Raw genomic sequence first — 27,470 nt, forward strand, 5'->3', positions numbered from 1 at the left:
GGCAGTAGTGTGGGAACATCCATTACAACACGAACTCCTATTAATCTCCTCTCGTCTCTTCTGATCTCCGATTATCTCTCGACTGTTTCGACTAATTTATTAATTATACCGTCTTGAGGTTTTATAACGTTTCTAATTTTACCGCGAAGTTAATAGATGTCTTGAATGCACGTGTGCGATAAAACTGCTAAATATTTTACCCTGAAGTTGTCATATTAGTTTTATTTTTATAAAAGTATTCTAAAGACACTGTTAACTTTAAGATAACATACACTTATTTTGAGGAATAAGAATCGATAGCCATTTCTATCTATCTACCTACGTATTTATAAAACGGCGTAATATGCCGTATTAAACGTGATCTTTTACTGGGTTCCATAGTCAACTAGGAACCCATAGTCAACTAGAACCCTTATAGTTTCGCCATGTCCGTCCGTCCGTCTGTCCGTCCGTCCGTCCGTCCGTCCGTCCGTCCGTCCGTCCGTCCGTCCGTCCGTCCGTCCGTCCGTCCGCGGATAATCTCAGTAACCGTAAGCACTACAAAGCTGAAATTTGGTACCAATATGCATATCAATCACGCCAACAAAGTGCAAAAAAAAAATGGAAAAAAATGTTTTATTAGGGTACCCCCCCTACTTTTTATTAGGGTACTATGTAAAGTGGGGGCTGATATTTTTTTTCATTCTAACCGCAACGTGTGATATATTGTTGGATAGGTATTTAAAAATGAATAAGGGTTTACTAAGATCGTTTTTTGATAATATTAATATTTTCGGAAATAATCGCTCCTAAAGGAAAAAAAAGTGCGTCCCTTCCCTCTAACTTTTGATCCATATGTTTAAAAAATATGAAAAAAGTCACAAAAGTAGAACTTTATAAAGACTTTGTAGGAAAATTGTTTTTAACTTGATAGGTTTAGTAGTTTTTGAGAAAAATAAGGAAAACTACGGAACCCTACACTGAGCGTAGCCCGACACGCTCTTGGCCGGTTTTTTCTGAATTAGAGTATATCTCTTAATTCAGTCAGAGTGCCGCTTGGCAAAGGTCTCTATCTTGGGCCACCATCTAGCTCATCTTGGGCCACTCTTCTCCACTTCGGGCCCGCTGCGCTGTGAGTTTGAGTTCATCCATTTACGATAATGTAAATTCAAATCAATTTACGCTTTGATTGTTTGCATTGTTGGAAACTGCGGAAAGTGTCTGTTCATCATGTTTCGTGTAAACTAAAATTAAAACTGCATTCATTATGTGCGGGCACGCATCGCGCCGCTATTTAATAGATTTTCACTGAATAATTTTTAGAAACTATTCTTAAAGTAATATCAAAATGTTTACAAGAGAATAATAATAAAAAAGGTAAGATTTCACATGTCATCTTATTACGCTCATGTAGTTTTGAATGCATCTTGCATACCTATATTAAATTGACGAGTTCTTGTTGAGCTGACATATCCTATGGGGTGATCTCATAAAACAAGCTGCCGAATTCGATACATACGTGCTATGACTTTTCCACTCCGTAATATGCCTAGACCGTTCGCTTCACTTATCGATTTGTACTTAGCTAAGGAAACATGGAATAAGATTGAAAGGTTTTTCTTGCAGGGTAAGATAGGAAGCCGCCGTAGTACAGTTAGCTGCAAAGAAAAGTAGCCCCTTGCATACAAATTTATATGCAAGGGGGTCTACTTTTCTCTGCAGCTGACTGTACTTCACGTTTACCCCTCAATTCCTTCGTTTACCCTTCAGTATAGTACTCTTTATTATACTGTGCTTCATGTTAGCTTACCTACCATGTGAAAAATGATGAATGATGTTGATGTACGAGTATGTAGCGTCTGAGCTTACATCAGTGTACTAAGCCTTCCAACACACTCAATCCTCATGAAAAATTATGAACCCCAAAATTACAGAACTTGCCTGATTAAATTTAGAAGTTAGGCGGGTAATTACAGCAACACGGCATTTCACTCAGCGGACCCCGCGGGGTCGTTTCGAGTTTTTGATGACGAAAAAACTGTCGCCCGAAGTGTTAATACCGTTGTAATGTTTTTATTTTTAGGCGTGTGGGATGAAAATGTGATTTATGTTGCGAAATTACGGATGGTAATTTTTGACATGTGAGAATTTTATTCGGGATTATTTATGGTACCTACGTTTGCAAAATTTAATACATGAACATACGCCGAAACTAAAATAATTCATTATTTTATTCGATTGGGCAATGAGGCCCCAAGCTGCCGATTTGTACAGTTTTGTTTGACTAATTTTGTTTACGGATAAGTTGTCTGAAAAAAGGGTTATTTAATTATGAGACCGTTAAGGCTTCTTTTACACCCAACGACGTTATTTACTAAATAGATAAATTTTAGGGCTTATGCTTCTTCCTATTTTAAAAGTATGTAAATTGATATTCAGAAAATACTTCTCTTAGCGTTTCACTCAGGATTAAAGTCGGACCACACCAAGCTTTCCAGTCAAGGATTTCTGTGAGAAAATGCGTAGGTAACTTATCTACTGACATGTCAGTGCAAAGTCAGCACAATCACAATATATACCACTACATACGTTGTGTGTATTCATCCGACGCGTGGATGCAAATACCCTAAACGCATCAGGAATCTGTTAATCAAAGCGGGGATCAATTAAGGCCAGCAATCAAAATGGCGGACATTCCGGACTGCCATCAAAGGCGCGTCAGGCGCAGGTAATATCGGGAGTCCGATATCTTGCACACGTAATGGATTTTGTGGGCATGGGGCGTTAATAGATTCGAGTATATACTAACACATTATGACACAGGTAGAAGAAACGGACAAAATGGAAGGGAATTATTAGGTAACTCTTACGTTAAATTTCCAAAACAGAGATATCGTCACTACTATAAAAAAAACTTGTATCTTCGTCTGTCAATGAAAAGAAAATTGTAGTAAATATGTATGTAGTGACGATTGAACGACTGAGCTGAAACTTCATGTACATTTATATCAATTTAAATGACATTTTGATGTGAATGACAATGTAATATAAATAGTAGCATAGAGATGATCAGATGACAGACAGACAGACACAAGGGGTGATCATAGGATACCGTGAAAAAACAACGCAGCTTACTCGTAATGACAATATTGTTTTGTGATGATAAGTAAAAATACTATAATAACCTCATTATCAAGTTAATCATCCTTGCGTTATCCCGGAATTTGCCACAGCTCATGGAAGCCTGGGGTCTGCTGTGACAACTAATTCCAAGATTTGGCGTAGGCACTAGTTTTACGAAAGCGACTGCCATCTGACCTTCCAACCCGAAGGGTAACTAGGCCTTATTGGAATTAGTCCGGTTTCCTCACGATGCTTTCCTTCACCGAAAAGCGACTGGCAAATATCAAATGACATTTTGCACATAAGTTCCGAAAAATTATCAAGTTAATCTTTACTACAAATCATTTTTTTAGGGTTCCGTAGTCAACTAGGAACTCTTATAGTTTCGCCATGTCTGTCTGTCCGTCCGTCCGTCCGTCCGTCCGTCCGTCCGCGGATAATCTCAGTAACCGTTAGCACTAGAAAGCTGAAATTTAATACTAATATGTATATCAATCACGCCAACAAAGTGCAAAAATAAAAAATTGAAAAAAATGTTTTATTAGGGTACCCCCCCTACATGTAAAGTGGGGGCTGATATTTTTTTTCATTCAAACCCCCAAGGTGTGATACATTGTTGGATAGGTATTTAAAAATGAATAAGGGTTTACTAAGATCGTTTTTTGATAATATTAATATTTTCGGAAATAATCGCTCCTAAAGGAAAAAAAAGTGCGTCCCCCCAACCCTCTAACTTTTGAACCATACGTTTAAAAAATATGAAAAAAAACACAAAAGTAGAACTTTATAAAGACTTTCTAGGAAAATTATTTTGAACTTGATAGGTTCAGTAGTTTTTGAGAAAAATACGGAAAACTACGGAACCCTACACTGAGCGTGACCCGACACGCTCTTGGCCGGTTTTTTATTATGCATGGCTTACTCTTGGCCTCAGACTAGACGAAAAAAGACGTAGCCTACGAACGTAAAATGGAAGTGAGCTCGCCCAGAAGATGCCTGTTCACCCTCTGATTTTAAGGTTGCCGGCGGGTTATATGAGCTCGGAAATATATTTATTTATTTATTATTTATTTATTTATTAAGTTAGATAGTAGTTCTAAATACGATATGTCTAAGATATATCAGTATCAAAAATGTCGTTTCTTATAAATACGTGACACATCAAATCCCCATTGTATCCACTAACATTTGCCATACCTTAATTCGAATCAGTCATATCTCTAACAGTTACGAGTTAATCGCGTAATTACAAAGCTGTATCTAACCGCGCTAATTGCATTACTCGATAAGGTAATGACTGCACGTTCGCTGACAGGTGTTAATTTAATCACGGATTAGTGTTTCAATTAACTGCCAGTTCTTGAATGGATTGAATGAATGGCGCTTAGGGTTCCGTGAGGTAAATTGGCAATAACATAATCCATATAAAGTTTTTTGTCGTAGAACCTACTACGTGTGTGTATCTGGTACACCGAAGTTCAACAAAAATATTTTTAAGTATAGGTATATTTCCAATGCCTAAAATTCTACAATTCTATGTACTACTTATGTTCCAGATTGGTCATTTTAGTCGCTTGTCGTCAAAAAGTAAATTATTTTATTGTTCAAGCACTTTCTAAAATAACCTAAGCATCTCTTGACGACCGGTCTGGTGCAGTCGGTAGTGACCCTGCCTGCTGCGCCGCGGTCCCGGGTTCGAATCCCGGTAAGGGCATTTATTTGTGTGACGATGAGCACAGATATTTCTTCCTGAGTTGTTTTCTATGTATTTTCCTCTATATATTATATATATCGTTGTCTGAGCACCCACAACACAAGCCTTCTTGAGCTTACCGTGGGCCTCAGTCAATCTGTGTATTAAGAATATCCACAGAACTATATTTAGATAGAAGAAACAAGTTCATCTATTTGTATAGGGGCCGAGCGTGTCAAATTTTGTACTGAAGTTGTTTCTTGCCTGTAATTTTAAATATGTCTCAGGCTCTTGATTGTTCATAATTTTTGTGTTGTTGCAATTGAATATCACGTAACGAGGCATTTTTTATGTTTTGATTGACTTCAACTTACAAAAATTGACGCCCGAAAGCTGCAAGCTGCGATTAAAGACGGACAACTCAGTGGATTTCACTGAGTTCATTTGACACGCTAAGTAGATACGTTTGCTTGATCTATGGTATATATGACATCTGTGAGAATATCCCATAATATTTATTTATTATTATTTATTATCTCAGTATCGAACTTTTCAGGTCTTAGGTACTTCATTGTACACCTCACTGTTAGACTCCGTGATTAATTTCTTCACGGAGGACTTCACACCTTTAATGCTGGCAACACACTCTGTTGTCCATGTTCATTGAGTACTTTAACGATCATCATCAGTATCTAACTAAAAATAATTTCTACTCTTTTTCCTTCTATGTATCATAAAACAAATGTAGGTATTGTGTTGGTATTACGCTAACTTCTCCTAAGCAGCACAAATTCGCATGTCAGTTTATCCGCCACTCCGGCGCCCGAATTATATTCGTTTAATTAACATTGCTATCATACCAGCTAATTGTTATATCGCGCGGACCTGATTTACGGCCTGGACGCCGACACCTTTGTAATTTGCGGCATTCTAACGCTTGCATACGAACAATACAAACGGACCGTATTGGAAACGCTCTCGTATGCCACCAATATGTGACAGACACAATGTACAACCCTGCCACAAAGTGTGAGAGATACTTTTTAATCTGATGATGGAATGTTATACGAGGATTTGAAAGTTACGTGACCGTATAATGCTTGGATGGTTCTAGGTTTATTTGACAAGTAAAACTACATAAATACCCTTCAACCATTAAAAATATGACTTTACAATAATTAGTATCAAAGCAATCTTGCTAAAATTAGTAATTTACAAAAAAATACATGTTTTCGAAACGATTTGATTACAGCGCCATCTGTTATAAAAAGGCTCTTTTGAGAGGCTCCATCTGTGGTATTTAATCAGAACTATGTCGATATGCAGGTAGCATCGTGTAGCTGTGCCGCGGTTGTGTTGCGTCGAGGGGTGAGCTTAAAAGCTCGTTGGTCAAGTTTGAGCCGCGTCACAGATAAGACATTAATAGCACCAAAAGTGTTTTTTTTTTCGTAGGCAATATTAATAATATGTTTATTTGGAAAGCACTTTAATTGTTGCTTAATTTTTTGCGGTATATTTAATAAATGGAGATCACTTGCTTTTTTGTATATCGGTGTACCTAATGTGATTTTGTTAGAATTCAGTAATAATACAGTCTGTCAAAAACGAGTATTGATTTCAAAGGGACGACACTGTCGTCACTAATGTTGTGATTTTTTAATTTTCACTCTATTTTGCAAAGCTGTACGATCCTGTTAGAAACGTAAACGTATTTATTAAGGTCAGAAAGTACTTATGCAAAAGGTGATTAATTTAAACATTAATATTTAGGCAACGGATATGATTTAAACAAACACTCCAACCCTTTAAGGAAAAGGTGAAAGTTGAAACAGGAAGGCAGAGCATCTAAAAGTCGATTAAAATTCCGATCGTGGGCTGCTCCCGTTCCATTGAATAATTCGGAACGCTTTCTGAATGGCTACGCTGGCAACCCTACGCACGTTTGCTTTCTCTTGGGTAACTATTTACAGTTGGAGTTTTGTTTTTATTTGTATTTCTTTTACTGTTAAAGTCCTGTAAGGTGACGGGTTCAGAATTTCACCACCCCCTTTCTTCCCGTGGGTGTCGTGGAAGGCGACTGTGGGATATGGGTTAAATTGTGGCGTAGGCGAGAGGCTGGCAACCTGTCACTGCATTCACAGTTTCGTTTTCAGTCAACCCCTTATTTGCCAAGAGTGGCTCTGAAACTTGAGTAGTTTCATGTGCTCTGCCTACCCCTTCATGGAATACAGGCGTGATTGTATGTATGTATGTATGGATTTATAGAAACAAATACGCTTGAAATTATTCGACAATTCAGCATTTTCAGAATAATCAGTATGAAACGAAACGTTTTTGTTTTCTGGTAAAATAAATACATCTAATATTACTTTTGACATTGACCGATCAGTTAATACAGTTAATAGTTGTAACATCTTAAAGATATTGTACGAATTAACAAACTACATATAATTGTAGCAAACATCTCAATTGAAAAGTCCTTACACTATTCGATGTCAAAAGCTCAATAAGTTCTTAGTTCAGTGGAAATGTGGCGACCGAACGATGATGAATGGTTTTCATCGTTCACTTCCGGCGCCAGACCGGAAGTCCACAGATACCGCCCGCTTGCCCAGCGCGTAAATTAACTCACTCACAGACAGCTTCCGGTGAGGTTTGATAGTGTTTCTATATTTTTAAAACGGATTTTGGGAAAGAAATTTCCGTTTGATTTGGAGGGTTTATTCTGTCCTTTTTCGGGAATTTTAAAATATTTATTTGTAGGTAGGTTATATTTTTGTGTTAGTTAACTTGTTGTAGAAACAGTTTTTTTAGAGAACACTATGTTATCAAACGAAATATTGAATAATGATACAACTACCAATAATTCTAAACCTCTTAGCACATGTATTTCGAAGCTACACTATCGGGATTGTATTTTCGTTATCAGTACGAAATCATTTAAAATGAAGTATAAATTTCCCAATAAATAAAGTACAAGATGACGCATTATAATTTATCAGTAAGTACTAAAAATATTTCAAGCTAAAGATCATTTCACAGTTTTCTTGAACATATAACGTGGGCAGCGAATCAGAAATAGGTCGGCAGAAAACAAGTTTCAGGTATTCTAGTATTAACAGCCATAAATCTTATTATTAAATCGCCCTTAAGGTCACACAGCTAAATAGCTGCGCCCTTCACGCACTATTAATTTAGACACTGTCACAAACTGAGAAGGGTTAAGCCTTGCGATTATGGAATTTAAATTTTCGCGTAAACACACGGTTTTGTCAATAACTTGATTGGAATTTAGTGTGATTTTGAATTGTAAATGGGGTTTGAATTATTGCAGTATATTTCTAGGTCTATTTTAGTAAGTATAATGTCAACAAAGAGGTATTTCTTTAGGGCGGATCAAACCAAATATGGGAATGAAAAAAAAAAAACCGGCCAAGAGCGTGTCGGGCCACGCTCAGTGTAGGGTTCCGTAGTTTTCCGTATTTTTCTCAAAAACTACTGAACCTATCAAGTTCAAAACAATTTTCCTAGAAAGTATTTATAAAGTTCTACTTTTGTGATTTTTTTCATATTTTTTAAACATATGGTTCAAAAGTTAGAGGGGGGGGACGCACTTTTTTTCCTTTCGGAGCGATTATTTCCGAAAATATTATTATTATCAAAAAACAATCTTAGCAAACCCTTATTCATTTTTCAATACCTATCCAACAATATATCACACGTTGGGGTTGGAATGAAAAAAAATATCAGCCCCCAGTTTACATGTAGGGGGGGTACCCTAATAAAACATTTTTTCCATTTTTTATTTTTGCACTTTGTTGGCGTGATTGATATACATATTGGTACCAAATTTCAGCTTTCTAGTGCTAACGGTTACTAAGATTATTCGCGGACGGACGGACGGACGGACGGACGGACGGACGGACGGACGGACAGACAGACATGGCGAAACTATAAGGGTTCCTAGTTGACTACGGAACCCTAAAAATAAGTACCTACATGCAAAGTGTAGGTACTATATTTTAAACGACTATATTTATGTCCATGATGGATACTATTTATACCTATGTATTATTAATTTTCCTACAGAAATATATTACTAATATCAAGGACGATTATTAAATCGTTCTTGCTAATATATTTTTGAAACACCAACCACATATTTATTCATAACAATAAAAGCACTTCAAGCTACTTAGTTCATATACATAAATCGATAAAAAATATTAATAACTAGTTCGGCTCATTAAATTATTTAGCAGTCGCATTTTATCAAACCTATTAATTAAATAAAACAAAAAACTAAATAAAATACAAGTATTTACTAACAAAAAACGAATTTCGAGAGAAACACAACGCCATATGTATATTGATACCAGCACCATCTCTGACTTGCCTGACGAACTAAATGAAAAGTAGTTTACGAAAGTTTTTAAACTCGCGCATCACTGACCTCTGTCGGTGAGTAGATAAACTAAGTAGCTTTCTAAATGACTCACGCGCTGCTACTCTATACTAGATGGCATTAATATGTCAAACAAATATTTTACAAAATATAAAAATGCTGATATATTCATGAAAAATAATAAAAAAAGGTTACATTTTAATATTTTTCATGCGTTATTTTTCGTTAGTCAGGTTCTTATAAGAATTAGCTTACCAATTTAAAACGAACTACGTCAATGAAATTCAACTTTTTCCAATGAGAATATTTGCTTTCCCATTGTTTTGCAACACCTGTGGTCATCGTGACCTTCCATTATTGTTAATTTCGTTTATTTGTTTAAATGTTTCAGTAAGTCAATTAATAATTTGTAAGAAAATACTGAATTCGTTTAGCTTGAGAATATTTTAATGCCAAATGTTTTTAGTGGATTTTGCTTATTGGGAAAAATCTTTTTTGAGGGTGTCATTCTAATTGGGATATTAGTTTTGTTCTTACTAACTAATTAGAATATTTAACGTTGGTTTTAGAAACCCTTGCTTACATATAATTATTATAACCTCGGTCCGCAAATAGTTTAGGTATGGCCTTAGTGCCTGATAGCGCAATTTAGGTACCTAGGCATTTACTAAAATTGCACTACAAACAAGATAAAATAAGATAAGATAAGTACTATAATTTAGAGATACCTACTTAAAATAAATTGTAGAAACAAAATATTACGTGAATTTTAATTCTAAACACTTTTAATTAATTCAAAGATGAAACGTGTCTCATAGCCAATAATCCATTCGCCCCAAAATTTAAATTTGGAATTTCGTCGATCGATCCAAAAAGGACCGGCCGATAGGGATGGGATGTTCGTCTGTCGAGATTTTTTGTGCGATTTTTTCGACGTTATTATTATGAGAAAAAATGCGGAGTCAGTAGAGCGGAACGCGGGGTGGGGGCATGACGAGGGTTCCCCGTTTGATTGAAGCGGGAGGTGGGCGGGGCGGTGACGTCACGGTCTCATAATAGGCCATGCAATGGCCGCCGTATATCAGCTTTGCACTTGAACTATATCTGTTCAGACAATTGACGGGTGATAATGGTGATTTGAGATAAAGTTACGATTGAAATTAAACATGTGATAACGGTTTTGAGTACGTCTAGCACAACGAAATATTGGTAATTTTATTTAATATGTAAGTACCTAGGTGCCAAATGTCAGTACAATTTAAAGTTGGATGTTTTTTATTTGAGATATTTTTTTTAGCTTTATGGTCTTTTATAAAAAAAAAATATTTCTGTTATTTAATCCCGAACATTTAAATATTTAAATTAGGCAGGCTATTACTAAAGTACCCAATCTGCGCCGAAAGTCAAAAAATAGAGTCTAAATGCGTATTCCTTGCTTCTTCCATGCACATATTTTTATACCATTTTGAAGATATTCAATGGGTAACTGACTCAAGACAGTAATGTGACGTGACACACCGATCAAGATAACACAAACAATCAAAACTGACAACTGCACGATGTTCCAATCCAAGCCAACATCAAATAAATTATTCATAACTCTTGAAATGCGACCAATAACATTAAAAACAGCATTATAGCGCTAAAAAGCGTTAGCAAGCGTGCCGATGGGCGGAGCGTGAGTTGCGTGCCAGCGCGCACTTAGCACGGGAACACCTAGCAGCATGGCACATCACATCACTAGCTACGCCTCTTGCTTGCCTGCCAGCATTTCTATTTTTTTTTCTTAATTCCGCGTTTGAATTCAAGGAGTTATTGCTGACGATGGAAAGCCGGTAGCTAGTGAGCACCGACTTTTTCTGCAAGTCCGTGATTGAAATGTGAAGCGAAAGGCAACGTATGTGGTTTATCCAATTATTTCAAAGGTACGAGTAGAACCTAGATTTCCATATTATATTAATTTTTATTAAGCAGAAACGTCTGCTAACGATTCTAAACATTTTTATATTAAAGGAAAAAATGGAAAAATTTACGCTTCCGGCGGGACTTGAACCCGCATCATTTTTGCAATCCGTGCAATGCTCTTACCAATTGAGCTACGGAGGCCACGCCGGACTTCGCAAATCTTTCCATGCCTTTCCTTTTGTACACACGTCTTGGGGTGACGTCTAGCGCCATCTACCGACAGACTATTACATCTTGTAACGGCACTGGAGTCTCAAGTTATATTGAGAATTCACCAGTAACAATGTGCTAACCCATACTAAATTAATTTTTATTAAGCAGAAACGTCTGCTAACGATTCTAAACATTTTTATATTAAAGGAAAAAAACCAAGACGTGTGTACAAAAGGAAAGGCATGGAAAGATTTGCGAAGTCCGGCGTGGCTTCCGTAGCTCAATTGGTAAGAGCATTGCACGGATTGCAAAAATGATGCGGGTTCAAGTCCCGCCGGAAGCGTAAATTTTTCCATTTAATCCTTTAATATAAAAATGTTCCATATTATATGTTTGATTTATGACGAATCATTCTAACTATTCTATAATCTAGTCATACATTTAACCGCAGGAGTAACCTTTGATGTTTCCATCTCTATTAACAGGTAGACGTTAAGGCTACTTTCAAAAAAAACGTCAAAAGAATGTAAAATTGATAGTTTTAGTCGGTGAGCCCTTTAATTTGATACCACACACGGTATGATCGAGCGCTCGGTTGCGATTTCACTATTTTTAACACGAAAGCCCTCTTAATATACCAACGACTTAATCATGTATCTTAAACTTCTTAACAATCAATAAGTTGCATCTTCTCACGTACCTAACTTTGACATTTGTACTGTACCTGTCCCAAAAACTAGAAAAAGTCAGAAACAATCTCAATTGCCAAACATTTCAATATGATTTCTTCTTCAAACATTACTTCTTCAAACTTCTTCAAACAACCCAGAACCACTTTAAACTAATAAGGATAATTATTTAAATGGTAATAAAGCATAAAAACTAATTACGAATATGCTTAATCAAGAACAGTGCATGCAGATACAACGAATGAACAAAACAAACAACCTATGAGCCCGATTAACGTGATATTTGAACAGTTGCCGTCTCGAGTCGTCAGAGGCGATGTCGATAAATACCTTGAAATTAACACTGTTTATCTATTAGGTAATGAGATAAGTAGTTTAAGGTTTGTTTGAAGACCTGCTAGCCTAGTTGGTAGTGACCTTTGTATGAAGTAGGAATAATGTGAGATAATAGGATTACTGATCCGTTTTTTTGTACATTTTAATGGCTTTCTTTCGCATTTAGACAATTGTAATTTTGTTCTGTATTTAATTTTCCTAAACGCTTCTGGCCTTCAGCCCTAATACGCGGAGCTCGGCCTTCGCCTATAACAGTATATATGTACTTCACTTTGTGTTTGATTAGGTACCTCTTGCCCCTCTTGGACGCATCGGGCCTTGAACTAGTAGAGTATGTACAGACTACTTTAATAAAGAGTTTTAAGTAATTCAATTCAAACGAAGATTAACGTTAACACCTCTCTTTAATATTAATTTAAACGATTTGTGCACAACTGTGACTTAAAAAAATTACTAACCAGAAGGTCAAAAGTAAGTATTATAAAAATATACGATACAGAAAGGTGCTGACATTTAGCGTGGCGATGCAGCGACATTATTGTGACCTTGTTTATTCCACCCTAGTACATTATTCATACCTACTGTCGATACACCCCGAAAATCAGGGTTTCAGAAAAACTAGGTTCTAGAATAATATAATTTACGATTCAACTGCCCTTTATTCAGAATTCAGTACCTCAAAAACAAATGAAAATGCAATTTCAGGTTTATTTTAAAGTAGGTTTGGATTGTATTTTCATAAAGATACTCATCTACATATTTTGTAAGGACATTGCGGGTTTTATTATTAATTTGAAAAGTGACCTACACGTAGGACAAATTATGATAGAACATCAGATATTGGTTAAATGGCGTGTTTTAAGTTTAAATAATGGATGTCGATTGTATAATCATTGTTTGATTGTGATTACTACTTACTTACTTACTCCGTTGGCTCAGTGCCCCAAAATGAGACTTGGCCTCCGATACAAGACAGCGCCACTTTTCTCGGTCCTGCGCTACCTCTCACCAATTCTTGACTTGGAGTTCGCACAGATCCGCCTCCACCATGTCGCTCCAGCGATACCTAGGGCGTCCGACAGGTCGTCCTCCTGCTTGGCGACCTAGGTATGCTCTTCTCACATTTCGATCCTCATCCATCCTCTCGAGATGGCCCAACCAACAGAGTCTGATTGTGATTACTCACTTAGGGCCAGTTGCATCAACCACATTTGACAGACACATCGTCGTCACGCAGCAGACGTCTATGGAACTTCCCACACAATAAAATTTTACGAACACTTTAACGGTGACAGACGGTTTGATGCAACCGGCCCTTAAATGTAGGTTCGTTCATTCGCACTTAGCATTCGATCATTTCATACGATTTCTTTAATCTGTGTCGAATTATGGGACTATGTATTAACTATTAAGGAACTAGTTCTATCTTTAGGTAGAGTAGGTAAGATCAGAAAAGAGAGTTTAATAGAAAAGCTACAGATGTAAAATTTAATCTTCTGGGCAAGATAAGAAGAACAGCGCCTTACAATAGGCTACGTACGTCGTACAGTCAACCAATTGGAACTCTAGGCCACTCTACAACCATGTCTAAATGACAAGCAGTAAGAGATTTCTTACAATCTGATTTATAACGTCACTATGACATAGTTCTACAGTGGCCTAGGGTTCCAATTGGTTGACTGTACTTGTCTTGCCTCCTAGTCAAATCAGCTTCTTTTTAAGAACTGTCAAAACGAATTTCAACGACTTGCTAATATGGATTTTATATGAAATCGAATTGAGTGACGTCACGGTCAACTCAGTTACTTTATATGTTTCTACCTGACTTACTAGAAATTGGATTTAAAAATAACTTATGTCCATGTTTTTCTTATAATTATCTGATGCTTTATTTCGTGCATGGTATAAAATATTTTATTTTAACTACAGTCAAGTTCCCTATTCTAGTTACATTTCCACGTCAAAAATAAAGGGGAAGGAATTTGCTACATCGTAAGTTCTTTTAAAAAGCCGACCATTTTCCCCGAAGAGCCAATTTTATATGGATCCCAATTTTATTAGGATATAAATCATGCACACTTCACTGACCGGAACAAATCGCCCTCAATCAGAAGATCGATAAAAAATAAAAATTACATACGAAACGCCGCAGGCGACCTCTACAATAGGATTAGACTAGATAATAATTGGTTTGGGGATTATACCAACATATCGATTTTAATCTTCGATAGTAATTGGTCAATGGAAGAAATAACAATTCAAATGAGAATATTATTCTTGCATTTTGGGGGCAAAGTTTGCCAAATCACTTGGTTTTTAACAAGCATTCTAATTGTTATTATTGGTAATTTAGGTACTTATTGACAACCAACATTAAAACATCCTGGGCTCTTAGCAACCTTTGGTAAAGGATTTTTTCAGTTAATTACATTATTTTATAGGTAGATAACTAACAATTATTGAGCTTTGTCATCGCGTAACGCACTCATGGCACCTGTTTGTTAACCATTGTGTAAGCAATAAAATAATAAATGTTAAGTGGCAGCCCTACAATAAACCGCAAAAAAGCCCCTTATCTCCCAATCGATTGATTGGTTAACAAAACCCGCCGCTAGGGTCATCACATCCTAATTCGAAGCGCCTGCGCAGTGCACATAATAAATATTCAAGCCGCCCGATAATTTCGCAAATTCACAACAACCTATAATACACATTAATAACATGAAGTTCGCATGTCAAACCGCCAATTCGCATGTGATTATCTTTATTTTGCACTAATTTATCAATGTAGCGATTACTTTTGTTTAACACTTTTTTGTTTGTGGTTAGTCCTCGTGCTGTTGTTGATGCTATAGCATTTAAATTCCCCATACATAGGAAGTCCCCGTTTCCCTCTCTAGATATTGACAAAAATATTTTTACGTACGTAGTAGATATGCTCCTGTAAATGATTTTTCAATTTCTCAAGAGGAGCCAAATACACTGTGTGTAACTCATACTATAATATCTATGCTTAAACACATATTACATGTAAAAGCAAAGATATTTTATACAATTTCAATATTCAGAGAGGAAAATGGGAATACGATTGTACGGAAAAGCGGCTACAGCGCAGCGTATCCTGTTAAGCTTAAACCATGTAAGGGATAAGGCAAACACGTCTATTCGAATGCTCACTGACATCAGAAATATATTTGATGCATCGTTTGTAAAAACCTGAAAACAGGTGCCTAACTGAAAAGTACGACTAACCTAACTTATTAAGCATGTACCTCTAAAAAAAATGTACCTGCAAAATCTTTTTATTGTATCGTATCGGTAACCATTTTAGTCGTTTATGTTAACATTTGGTCGTTTTGTTAAAACATTTGACTAACAAATCTGAACATTTCGCTTAATTTGAATGTCGATCATTATTATCTTTCGGCCACCCACAAGAGGTCGAAGGTGGTCTTTCTATTATTATTATGAGCTTGAAAGCATACTTATTTAATTGAAATTATAAGGTATTTTAAGGAAACCAAAAATTCTAACCAATACAGAGTGGGGCCTGTAACAGAGGCGAAGAATAGAACTCTAGGCTATTCTCCTTATACTGATCAACATTTGTTCGGCGACTTTTAAAAATAACTTGTATTTTGATTTTTATCACCCTTGAAAGCTTTTTCTAAGAGGTAATGTATTGCGAATTCTGTTAAGTCTAAAGTGTGACAGACAACGTCAATGACAACAATAATGGCGTACATTGAAGCTAATATTTATTTTGTATGAAAAATTAAAAATTAAAAGACTTCATAATTTTTAAAAGTCACTGAACAAATGTTGATCAGTATAAGGAGAATAGCCTACAGTTCAATTCTTCGCCTTTGTTACAGGCCCCACTCTGTATAAGACTTACCCATTCTCTTATGATTTGTAACGTTATGTTTGAATAAAAAGTTTTTTTTAAATATATGGTCTGGCTCTACTAGGTACCTAACTATTAGTTATTTAACTTTTTAAAATACTGTAGGTACCAAAATGTATGTAACTTTTGTTTCTAGTGAGAAACAGTTTTGGGTGCTGTTTACTTTCTCCATACAATGAAAGCATTATTTCTTGAAGTATCGTTGAGTAACGTATCAAAACTTAACAAAGGCTAAACTGTGTTTTCCGAATGTCCTGCTGGAGAACGTTTTCATATTGTCCGATACGACATCGGATGTAGAGCCACCAACTTTGACATCTCTGCCTTTGAAAACCTTCCTACATCCGATATCGGATAATGTGAAAACGCTGTACAGTGCTCTCAATCGGGAAAAATGTTGTAACAAGAAATAACGGATAGTGACATCAAAAAACAGTTGCTATTCTATTATTCTTCACATATTTCAGCCTCCAGTGGGACATATTTCTACTTTTGACATATGACATGACTGGAAAGTTAATTAAAATATTTAATGAGATACCAGTTTAGTCTGTGGGAGCAGACAAGAACAAATGATATTAAATTAAAGTTGCCGAGGTGGGCGTCCATGGTGACGTTTAAAAGCGTTGAGAGGTTATGACAATACTCGTGACGAATTGGATGGTGTTTTTTAGGCAATTTACTTGATTGTGGGAACAGAAAAGTATTAATTAGTTGAAAGGTGTCGTCATATTGACGACCGTTTGTTCAAATTGACGACCGGTCTGGCTCAGTCGGTAGTGACCCTGCCTGCTGAGCCGCGGCCCTGGGTTCGAATCCCGGTAAGGGCATTTATTTGTGTGATGAACACAGATATTTGTTCCTGAGTCATGGATGTTTTCTATGTATTTAAGTATGTATTTATCTATTTAAGTATGCATATCGTCGCTTAGCACCCATAGTACAAGCTTTGCTTAGTTTGGGGCTAAGTTGATCCGTGTAAGGTGTCCCCAATATTTATTTATTATATTTTTTTTTGTCTTTCCCATCACGGAACAATGGTATTCCGGACCTTTGGGAGGCGTGCGCGGGGCCGAAGCCAACACGTAGAGGCCCTTTCGACACTTTAATGAAATGTAAGGGGTACACCGAGCGGATGTTGCCCTTGCCCGTATCATGGGACACACGCAGAGGCAACACCCGCCAGGGTGTAAGGACTATTTGAGAGTTAATGGAATCTAAAATGAACTGGTCTATTTTGATGAAAGTGATGGACTAAATACTGGGCTATGGATAAAAAACCGGACGCCTGCCTAATAAAACGGTATCCAATTTTATTTCCGGCAGACGGTGACTCGTCCCCACAAGATGGGCCCCCACAAAAAGCGACATCCAAGACATTATATTTATTATTATATAGTGGATGCAGATGTAGGATTTTGTTCGGTTAATAGACAAGTAGGCATTCAATTGAATATTACGAGTTGTACATGCTGTGTCGAACATGTAAACTAGTATAAAGATTTTATAATATTCTACCAAAATTGGTTGAACCCGCCTAGCCAATATGACTCGGTAACACCTATACATATGTATAGTTACATTAAAGTACCAAAATATAAGGAAACATTATATTAGGAAGACGGATACTATGAAACGTGACTATTTTCCTACGTTATTTACTTTTTCCTGACACTTTTTTCCTACGTCTCAAGTACTTACGCAGTTCTAATATATTCAGCTACCTATTAATAGCAAGAAGCTTGTGTGATTAACATCGTTTGTATAACAAATGTTTTTAAAAGCTACAACTTGTAAATGATTCAATGAATGGCCGTAAGTCGTAACAATTATTTTTATCTAAGTAGCTTTCATCGATCTATCGCGTGGCTCAGATCGCCAACAAACCGCTCGCTTTATTACCATACTTAAAGGGCAGACCGTTCCAAATTTGAATAAAAGAAAGAAAAACGCCGTCCGAACGCTACTCCTAGAAAGTCGTGCACTCGGTCACGGAGTATTATCACATCACCGAATATCTCCACTGAGCAACTCTTGTACTTACATGTATTCGCTTTAAAAACAGTTCATCAGATGGTCAGCAGTAGATAGCGGTGAAAGGGACCGTTATAATAATAGCCACTATCTTTATCTCGTTCTAAAAATTTCATGACCATGTATTCGGATCAATTTTAAAAAGGGTGACTAATTAAGGAATGTCTTGATGGTTTTGTTAAAAACCGTAACTAACTCGAATGAAAATAAACCTTCAGATGTAACGAAATAATTACTCAGAATTAAAATAACTTATACACACAATAACATACCGAAACATGTTGACAACACAATTCTCAACATTAAATTAGGCATCAACAATAACGAGGGACATAAGTATTAATGTTACAATTTTGTTTCACTCTAAAACTATATTCAATTGTTTTAATTTTTATTAACCGCTCTACAAATGCAGTATAAAATCTTCCACAGTCTACGAATATAGTAATTATTTAAGCAAAAAAAAAAGTTCTAAAATATAACCGGTTAATTTTAAACAAGGAATCTTATCTTCGGACGTGTTTCTACAACCGGCGTTTTTTGTTCGCCAATTACCTACAGTTTTATATTCGGCAGCAATTCATAATTTGCTCTCAAATTGGCACAATTAAAATATGTTAATTATACATTCTTGTATAATTGATTAATTTAGCCACATCGTAGCTATCTCGAGATTTATTTACTTCAATTAATACTAATTGTTGGGTTAAATTTACATGTTATTTTTAGGTTTTTAATAATTTTAAAGGTTATTTAACATTGATACCGTTATTTAGTATTATAAAGGCGAATAATTAAACCGTAGGCTATTCTCCTTATACTGACTGATCTTCGGCGACTTTTTTTCATTTTGATTTTTTCATTGAGCTTTTTCTAAGAGGTAATGTTTTAACTGTTAAGTCTAAAGTGTGACAGACAACGTCAATGACAACAATAATGGCGTACATTAGCTAATATTTATTATTGAGTCATAATTTTTAAAATTCAAATGTTGATCAGATAAAACACTCAATTTTTCGCCTTTGTTATATATACACTACTTTAAGTGGGTCTCAAATATTCTGAAATGTATCGTGTTATATTTTGTACCATTACTTGAAGGCACTATCGGCAACCTATCTATATCGGTAATCTCTTCTGATATTTATTTTATTATGAACAATTTTCTATAAAGAATCTTTTTAGTTTTCTAGCAAAGACTTACCTATAGTATCTACGAGGGACTTCGTTGTATTTTCAAGGAAAAAAATAGGACTTTGGTCAACTAAGTCAACTTAGTAAAAATCTTGACTTGAAGATCATGGAATGCAGGCCAAAAGTGACCTTGTCGCAAATAATTGTCCTTATAAGGAAAAGCTTGTTAGGTATTTTTTTACAACGGCTAATTATAATCAACAGGGCCGTATTGGGTGTTTTATAACTAGTAATTTGAAATACGTGTTTATTAATTACTCTGTACATACATATAGTATACGTTTGCAGTAACACCCACTGCGTGTTTTAAATTATGATTAGATACGAGTAGCAATTTTTTTTATAAACGTAAAAAAAAATATTTTTTTATATAAAAAAACAGGTTTAAAAAGAGAATAAGAAGTAAATGAAATAGAATTACTTATTAACATTACTAAACAAGTTTTTATGTATATGTAAATTTAACCAAGGTGAATAATAATGGGAACTTTTCTAGCTAAAGTTATGAGTGGAATAGGTATAAATATGTCGACCGCCTGCTGTGTATGAAACTCACGGTATAACGATATACTAATGGGTCTGCTATTCATTTACAGTGCATACGTTTTTGAATTATTTCAATTAGTCTAGAAAATAAACCAGCTTTATATAAATTTGATTTAAAAAAAATGGTTTGATCAAATGAACTTTATAATCATCTATCACTTAATCTTATACAGGTACCTAAAATAAAAATAAAAAAGCTCGATATATACATACACATACACACACACATACAATCACGCCTGTATCCCATAAAGGGGTAAGCAGAGCAGATGAACCACTCAAGTTTCAGTGCCACTCTTGGCAAAAAGGGGTTGAAAGAAAACGAAAATTGTGATATTGCAGTGACAGGTTGCCAGCCTCTCGCCTACGCCACAATTTAACCCGTATCCCACAGTCGACTTCTACGACACCCACGGGAAGAAATGGGGTGGTGAAATTCTTAACCCGTCACCACACGGGCGGGTATATACATATAGGACGATTTAGTCATAACTGATTATACTTTTGGCTCTACATAGGGTCAATACAAGAAACTACATAAGTACCTTATATTTTATATTTTTTATTAACGTATTTGACTATGGTGCAAACCCCGAAATAGCGAAAAAAGTATGTATAAAACCAGCAGATTATTTTAGTCGCAATCAGAGCGAGCATAGCACCCGTAGTTAAATTGTTCAAATAGGTATTTCTCACAGATTCATCCTTCAGAGTATAAGTAGTCAGATATAACAAAACACACTGCATATTTTTGATCCAGTTTTTTGACTGTCATTTCACATGATCTCATCGACCTATCGCTCACTTAAAGGGTTCGTTCCAAATTTGAATTAAAAATAAAATAAAATCGCAGATCGATGCTACTCTTGAAAAGTACTAGCAATTATTTTTCGATTTGCCTTAAGTACTTATCACTTAAAGCTTAAAGGGCAGAACGTTCCGAATAAATAAAAGAAAAACGACGATCGATGCAACTCCTAGAAAGTACCTACTAACAATTATTTTTCGATTTGCCTTAAGTACTTATCGCATCGCATCAGATCCGTGTCGAATCGCAACAAAATGGTATCTAACGACGTAGACAAAAAATGGGCGAAGGCGGTCTCTTTCGGAGTTACCAGGGCGGACCCTCGGCCCCGCAACAACTTAATCCATCTCCGCTTTCGTCGACTCCATTTTGATTAATGACCAACCTGCTTAATGTCCAATACAAAATATGCTGATTCGTGTTAAATGTCTCTATTTATCTCTTTGACGTGTGCACCTTAGTTTTTATAATTCGAACACAGCTGTTTAGTTACATTTGCATTTTTATATTTCCGTTCGAATATTTTTCATTTTAGTTTTTTACTGTCGACGCGTTTGACAGATAAATAGATGATACAAAAAAAGGTTTCGTGGGAAGGTTTTGGAGTTCTGCGAAATTATGTAGAGCACATAGAGTTATAAAAAAAGGTTGTCTATTATGGTTTACAATCTGAATTAAAACTTTGTTAGAGTTACTTAGTATGTGACGACCTGCTCTACCCAGAGCTCTACTTAAATAAAGAAGTCCATTAATTTGTAGTTATGTATAAAATTAATTAATTCAATATAAATTGTCGTAAATAAACATATTGGTTAGTGTTTGTAGAGTTGAAAACCATCACATAAATAACGTAGTTTATAATTTTGTAAACACTCACCAATTCACGTGATATCCAACTGGATTCCGAATTACAAAACCAATACACATTTCCAAAGTAAATAACGAATCACTATTAATCTTGTCACTCATCCACTAAATAGGCACAGTTTGCTCCGAAAATATCCAATATCAACTACACATCGTTAACTTTTATATATAGATAAATGCTTTAAAAGTTTAAATATATCACCTCTTTTTTGACATAATTGATTTAGTTTATTGTCTTCCGGTATCTCATTAGAGAGTAAAGTTTTTATGTTTTTCAGTGTTCGCATAAATTATTCTTTCTAGTTGGAAATGGGAAATGGGCGATATTTCAGTCATACCGCCCCGCGAACTAATCTCTAGCACGAAACACCCAATTGGCAACATAATAGACAACTTCTTTAAATGGAACGATCTTCCACATGTCACTCGGCAGTCGGTAAACACGAAATCCGAGCTAATCAAAAACAAAGTTTGCGCGCGAAAATATCGTCAAAACAAAACACTGCAAATTCGCGGGGACAACCGACTTTGTCGCCGTCAATTATTTCACGAAAATTACGGCCGATGTATAATGAACGTCTGAACCCGCATTGAGCTAGCTGTCAAATCTACGGGCCGTCATAGTCCGCTGCCATGAGTGGACTCGCACACATGCACACGTGCACGTGCAGCCATGGACACCAACACACTGACAGGCTCCAGCGGACCGCGAACGTACGCACACATCCACACTCATGAATCATACACGGCTCGCGTCTGTGTAGGGGCGGGTGGGAGTGCGAACATGCAGCGTGCTTTTAACGCGGCCAGACGAAATGATGCCTAACTGCAAAAGGGAGCGTAGTGTGTATCGGTTTTACAAAATGGCTGGTTATACGCGACTACACGCGCCTATGTGGCGATCACATGAGAGATTAGCCGAATGCGTGTGAATGCAATGTAAGCTACGGATGGGCGGGAAACGCTACGGAGATCCGTCGTTTCTGCGATGCAAATCGGACGAATGATTTCTTATTCAACATTTCATTTGTGAACATTGCAATTAAGATATAAATATCACTAATTATTGAGTACTTATAATTTTACGACTTAAGATAATAAAACTGGTAAAGTTAGAGGTAAGAAAAAAATACCGATTAAATTTTACAAGATATTGTGTGATTCATACCGATAGCGGGTAAACATTTATTAATGTGATATTATTATTTACGCATCTCATCAAGTCAACATACATATATTTACCACCATCGATCAGGAATATCAGGATGAAAACAAAAAAAAAGGAGTCACAAAACTTCCCTTTGATTTTCAGCTGTCGCTTACTTACACACACTGTTGCAGTGCTTATTCGAACTTCGAACTGACTCGGGACGTGGGGGCCGCGCGAAATTGAAGTACGACTTTATGTTAATCGCGATTGAACCGTTAATCGCGTGGCGAGCACGTGACAAAACAAACGATCACTTCACACACACACACGAACGATTCGCAATTTGAATTTGGAATTCCATTTCCGCGGATTCCGCGCTTCGCTCCGCGACGTGCGGTATTCTTACCTGAAACAAATGACAACGTCGTTAGTAATCAATATACTGCTTTCGATACTTAACTTAATTTACATTTATTTATTAACGAACATAACCATAAAAAGAAACTGTTTTAATATTTTTTTCTTGAATCGGAATAGGAGATATGACAGTACAATGCCATTCATTATGCACTATCAGGAGTCCAGGAAAAATGTTTTCAAAAAGTCATTGCCTTTATATCTTTAACCCGCAGTATCAGCTTAGCTCATGTGGCGATATCAGGGTCAAGAGTCCAGCTGATAAGTGGGTCAGTGCAATAGAATGAGGAATCTTTTTATATTGCCAAGTTCACTTCATCCGTTGGCATTGGGCTCGCTATTATCTCTCAATGAATGTTAGTAGGTCTGCATATGTACGCAAAATCTGCTTTACTCGTTAAATACCATATTGAAGCTATATTTAAGACTTATATTCACAAACTCATACTTCTTCTTTGGATAAAATTGTAGTGGAAATCTTCGTCTGTTCCAAACATGTCATCGCTTCCTACATCTACCTACAACAAATAAATTAGGCAAATCAATTATTATTTATTGTTCTCAATAGACTATTTATCCAACGACAAAGTAATTAATTACTCTGAACCCAAATATGCACTTTTAATGCAGTGATTAATTGCATAGAGATAGCAAAAGTAATAAATTATTGAAAAAAATATAAACAGCCATAGTGCGTTATCAGAGAAAACACATTAATTAAAATGATAAAATTGCAAAGAATTTTGTAAACACGGGGTGACGGAATCAATAAAAATTAATTGTATGTCTTTATCGTCTTAGACTCATGTTCAAATTATTGAAAAATAAACAGGTACTAGATGATAACGGGGTATAAACAATTCAACGTACGAACGCGCACATCTGTTTATGAGGAGGTCGCCGCGAGATTATATGTCATTATCGAACGATACGACACTCTCGCGGTCATCTGTCTGGTCTGGAGAGAAGCCGGTCTAAACGAAATCAACGGAGCTCATCAGCTTTCAGTACTCCACTATTGTCAAACAAATAAAGCTCTCAAAACCACTCGACTTTAATGAAGATGTTACCAATTTTCCACAGCAGAATGATGTATCTACCGTGAAATTTTAGAAACAGCCAACTCCAAAACGCCCTCGGAGAGTTATTACATTAATATATTTACCAACACGTCCTATTATTACGTTTTCATGTACTGGTTCGCGCATAAATTAAAAAGTTGTCAGTTTTTCTTTTGTCCCAACCCTTATTTGGTATTCATATTTGATATTTGGATATCACAAAGGACCGACGCGCTTTGAAATGAAAACACAAAACGTCCGTAACTTACACAAGGAAAACCTGTTTCGCCACCAAAGTGGGAATGGTAAAGATACAAATTGTGAAAGAGGCAATCGCACATATTATGATGTGTTCTTATCGGTGGATAACCACTTGTTTTATACTGAACTTTATCAACGGAGAAATAAGAGTTTCATTGAATCGTGGCCCGAGGCACCGCTTCAATTATGGTCATATTGAATGAAATATGAGTTAAGTGAGGGACATCAAAGGGCAAAGCGGGGTTGTTTATGAAATGTGAACTTTGAAATATGTACTGCAACAGAGCACCCTTTTTAATTTGTACCCAACTATGAACCGTGGCGAATAGGGTCTCGAAAACGCGTCCGTTTTTTTATCGATCGATAGAAATTTGCCCGTTCTAACTATGTATAATTTGTGACTATTTCGGTCGAAATTTTCGTGTTTCTTATTGCTTCCGCAACGAATTTCGTGCGACCCACAAGTCAATGATTGAAGCTATCGGGCATTCGCCGGCAGCGGCCGACTCCAATTTAGTTTTTCGGATTAGATATGGCTAACATAATAACATAATTGCTCTAATAACAGGCCGCGGCGGGCGCGCCGTGCCTATACAATTCACTTTCCAAATTGGTTTATTTTTTTACCTCTTATCTGTCTAAACTATTATGATTTATTATCAAATTTTCGTGCAGGCAAATTACGGCCTCACTTTTCGTGAATGTGCCCACAGACAGTTTTCTCTGTCTAACACATTATAAATCCCCTAAGTTAGATAAAGACGACACTAAGTCAATGTATTTGCCTGAAAGCCGCGAGGCTTTACATGGCTTAGGCTTGTGGATGATTTATATCGCTTTTTATAATTAACTCGTAATAATTAGTTGGATTAACATGTAACAAGGACGTGGCCATCCTATTTCTCAAAGTCACGGAACTTATTATGAACCTCCATTTTTAATTAAAGATGCCGACGAAACGGAAGCTTTTGGGAAAAATACAGCAAAAACCGTTTATCTTTATCTCAATCAAATTACATTCGACATCTTGGTTTGCATGCGTAAAAACAGAAATAGGTAGAAGTCTATGAGAAAAAAGATATGTAGTTTTAAAAAATGTCTTAGAAAAATTCTAAGTTTATCAAACTGCATTTGTATTTGTAATTGTGAAGGTAGTTGAAATAGTGCAACCGACAAATGTTCATGACAAGCGGCTGCATTAAACATGAACTGCCGCCGAAGCATTACCATAAGTACAAAAACTCACTTTCTGTCGACTCCGAGGGAAACCCTGCTTAACTGACGCAACACCTAGTGTGCACGAACCCTAACGGCCCTATTCGAATGTTGGTCTCCAAATGGATGAGCTCTGGATAGAATATGGATCAGGATATGTCACTAAAACAACTTTTTAGTTTGAATAACATCATTTTTAACACTGACATGGTTGTCTCGATGCGATAATATGGATCGGTTGATTAATATCGTATTTAGAGCTAATAGAAAATTATCTTAAAGTTCGAATCGCGACGTAACCTCTAAGTCATGAGAAAAATAGTGGAATATAAATAGCTTAATTTGTTTTATGTATAACATCATAATACTGTAAAAAATCTTCGTGGAACAATTTAGTGTCATTTTAATGAATGAGTCATGGATGGATGACAATGTATGTAGGTAATAAAATAATGTGAATACTCGTAGAATGTATTATAGAAGTTTAGTTTCATCAACGTCATTATATCGTTTATGATACAAAATATTATCATATTCAAGTTTGACCGCGTGGGAATATAACGGAATATGCTTCAAAAACGTTTGCATTAAAAGCCAGCGTGGATTCTTACGAAAATTCTTTTTCGAGCAGCGGAATATTTTAGGAGGAATTCTCTTTTCAAATAATTTATAATAATAGAAAACGAAAACGTTTTTAGACAATGATAATCTTGGGAATTTTATACAATATGCTGTTTCAATGAATATTGGGCTTTGAGATGTATCTGAAACATGTAGACAACCAAACGATAGGTATAGGCCCGGCAAAAAAGTGTAAATAAAAAAAAAATCGTAGGATCATCCCGTTTTGAAAGAGACGATCGATATTATCAGTTTTTCATTTCTACTTTTTTTACATGTATACATAAGTATTTGTAGAAGTGTGACATAAATCATAGAGTAGGTAAAGTTAGAAGTATAAATAATGTATTGATAATACTTACAGTTATATAAGTACCTAAAGATATTTTTAATAATACTTATGAATCAGTTCACAAAGGTCGTGCCTATCTACGTTTAACATACATATACATAATGTAACATTCACTCTCCGATATCGCGAGTGGTGAAGCGGAAGAGACCTCCGACAAAGGACTGCGACAATGAGCGCCCTAGGGTTGCCAAACGCAAATATTTGCGTTTTTCATCTGAATAGGCCTCATAATTCAAAACTTTTTAATTATGCGCGGGTTTTAAAGAAAAAACCGTCATTAGGTTTTTTAATTTCATTCTTTACACAAAGAGTGGAATGTATTTTTTGAATTGCTAATCCTGGTTTTTCTGAATGTTTAGGGGCGGATTACTAGTAAATAATCAACAGTCACAATAGCAAAAATTGTTAACAAAGACAACCCTTTTAATACATGTAACTTAATTACATTTTATTTTATTTTTTTTATTTTTTCTTTATTGGGGAAAAAAACAGATACAGACCAATAATATCTACAGACAAGTTATAAAAATTATAGCCTACATCCTAACACAATTCCCACTAGGAGGTATGGCAGTAGTTTTAGGGACAGCATTGTGATCGGAACTAATTAACAAACTTATACTAAGACTTAAACTTAACCTTATAAAGCGACATAGATTGTTACTAACAGAAATTAAACATTTACATAAATTAA

The 27,470-nt window shown here is 35.9% G+C and overlaps 1 protein-coding gene across 6 annotated transcripts in view; it reads right to left on the reverse strand.

Annotated features, from left to right (window-relative positions):
• The window catches only part of LOC125236104 (homeotic protein antennapedia), a 253,715-nt gene that overhangs the window by 26,746 nt on the left and 199,499 nt on the right, over positions 1-27,470 (reverse strand). Inside the window, exon 1 of one of the 6 annotated variants that reach the window (XM_048142811.1) lies at positions 21,710-22,372. The exons of the other annotated variants lie outside the window; for them this stretch is intronic. The gene's annotated coding sequence lies outside the window, so the exon portion shown is untranslated. Of the gene's footprint in view, positions 1-21,709; positions 22,373-27,470 lie in introns of those variants that run through there. 6 annotated transcript variants of the gene reach the window in all.

Source organism: Leguminivora glycinivorella, chromosome 2 (genome assembly GCF_023078275.1).
Source record: "Leguminivora glycinivorella isolate SPB_JAAS2020 chromosome 2, LegGlyc_1.1, whole genome shotgun sequence".
In the NCBI taxonomy this organism is placed as follows: Eukaryota; Metazoa; Arthropoda; class Insecta; order Lepidoptera; family Tortricidae; genus Leguminivora; species Leguminivora glycinivorella.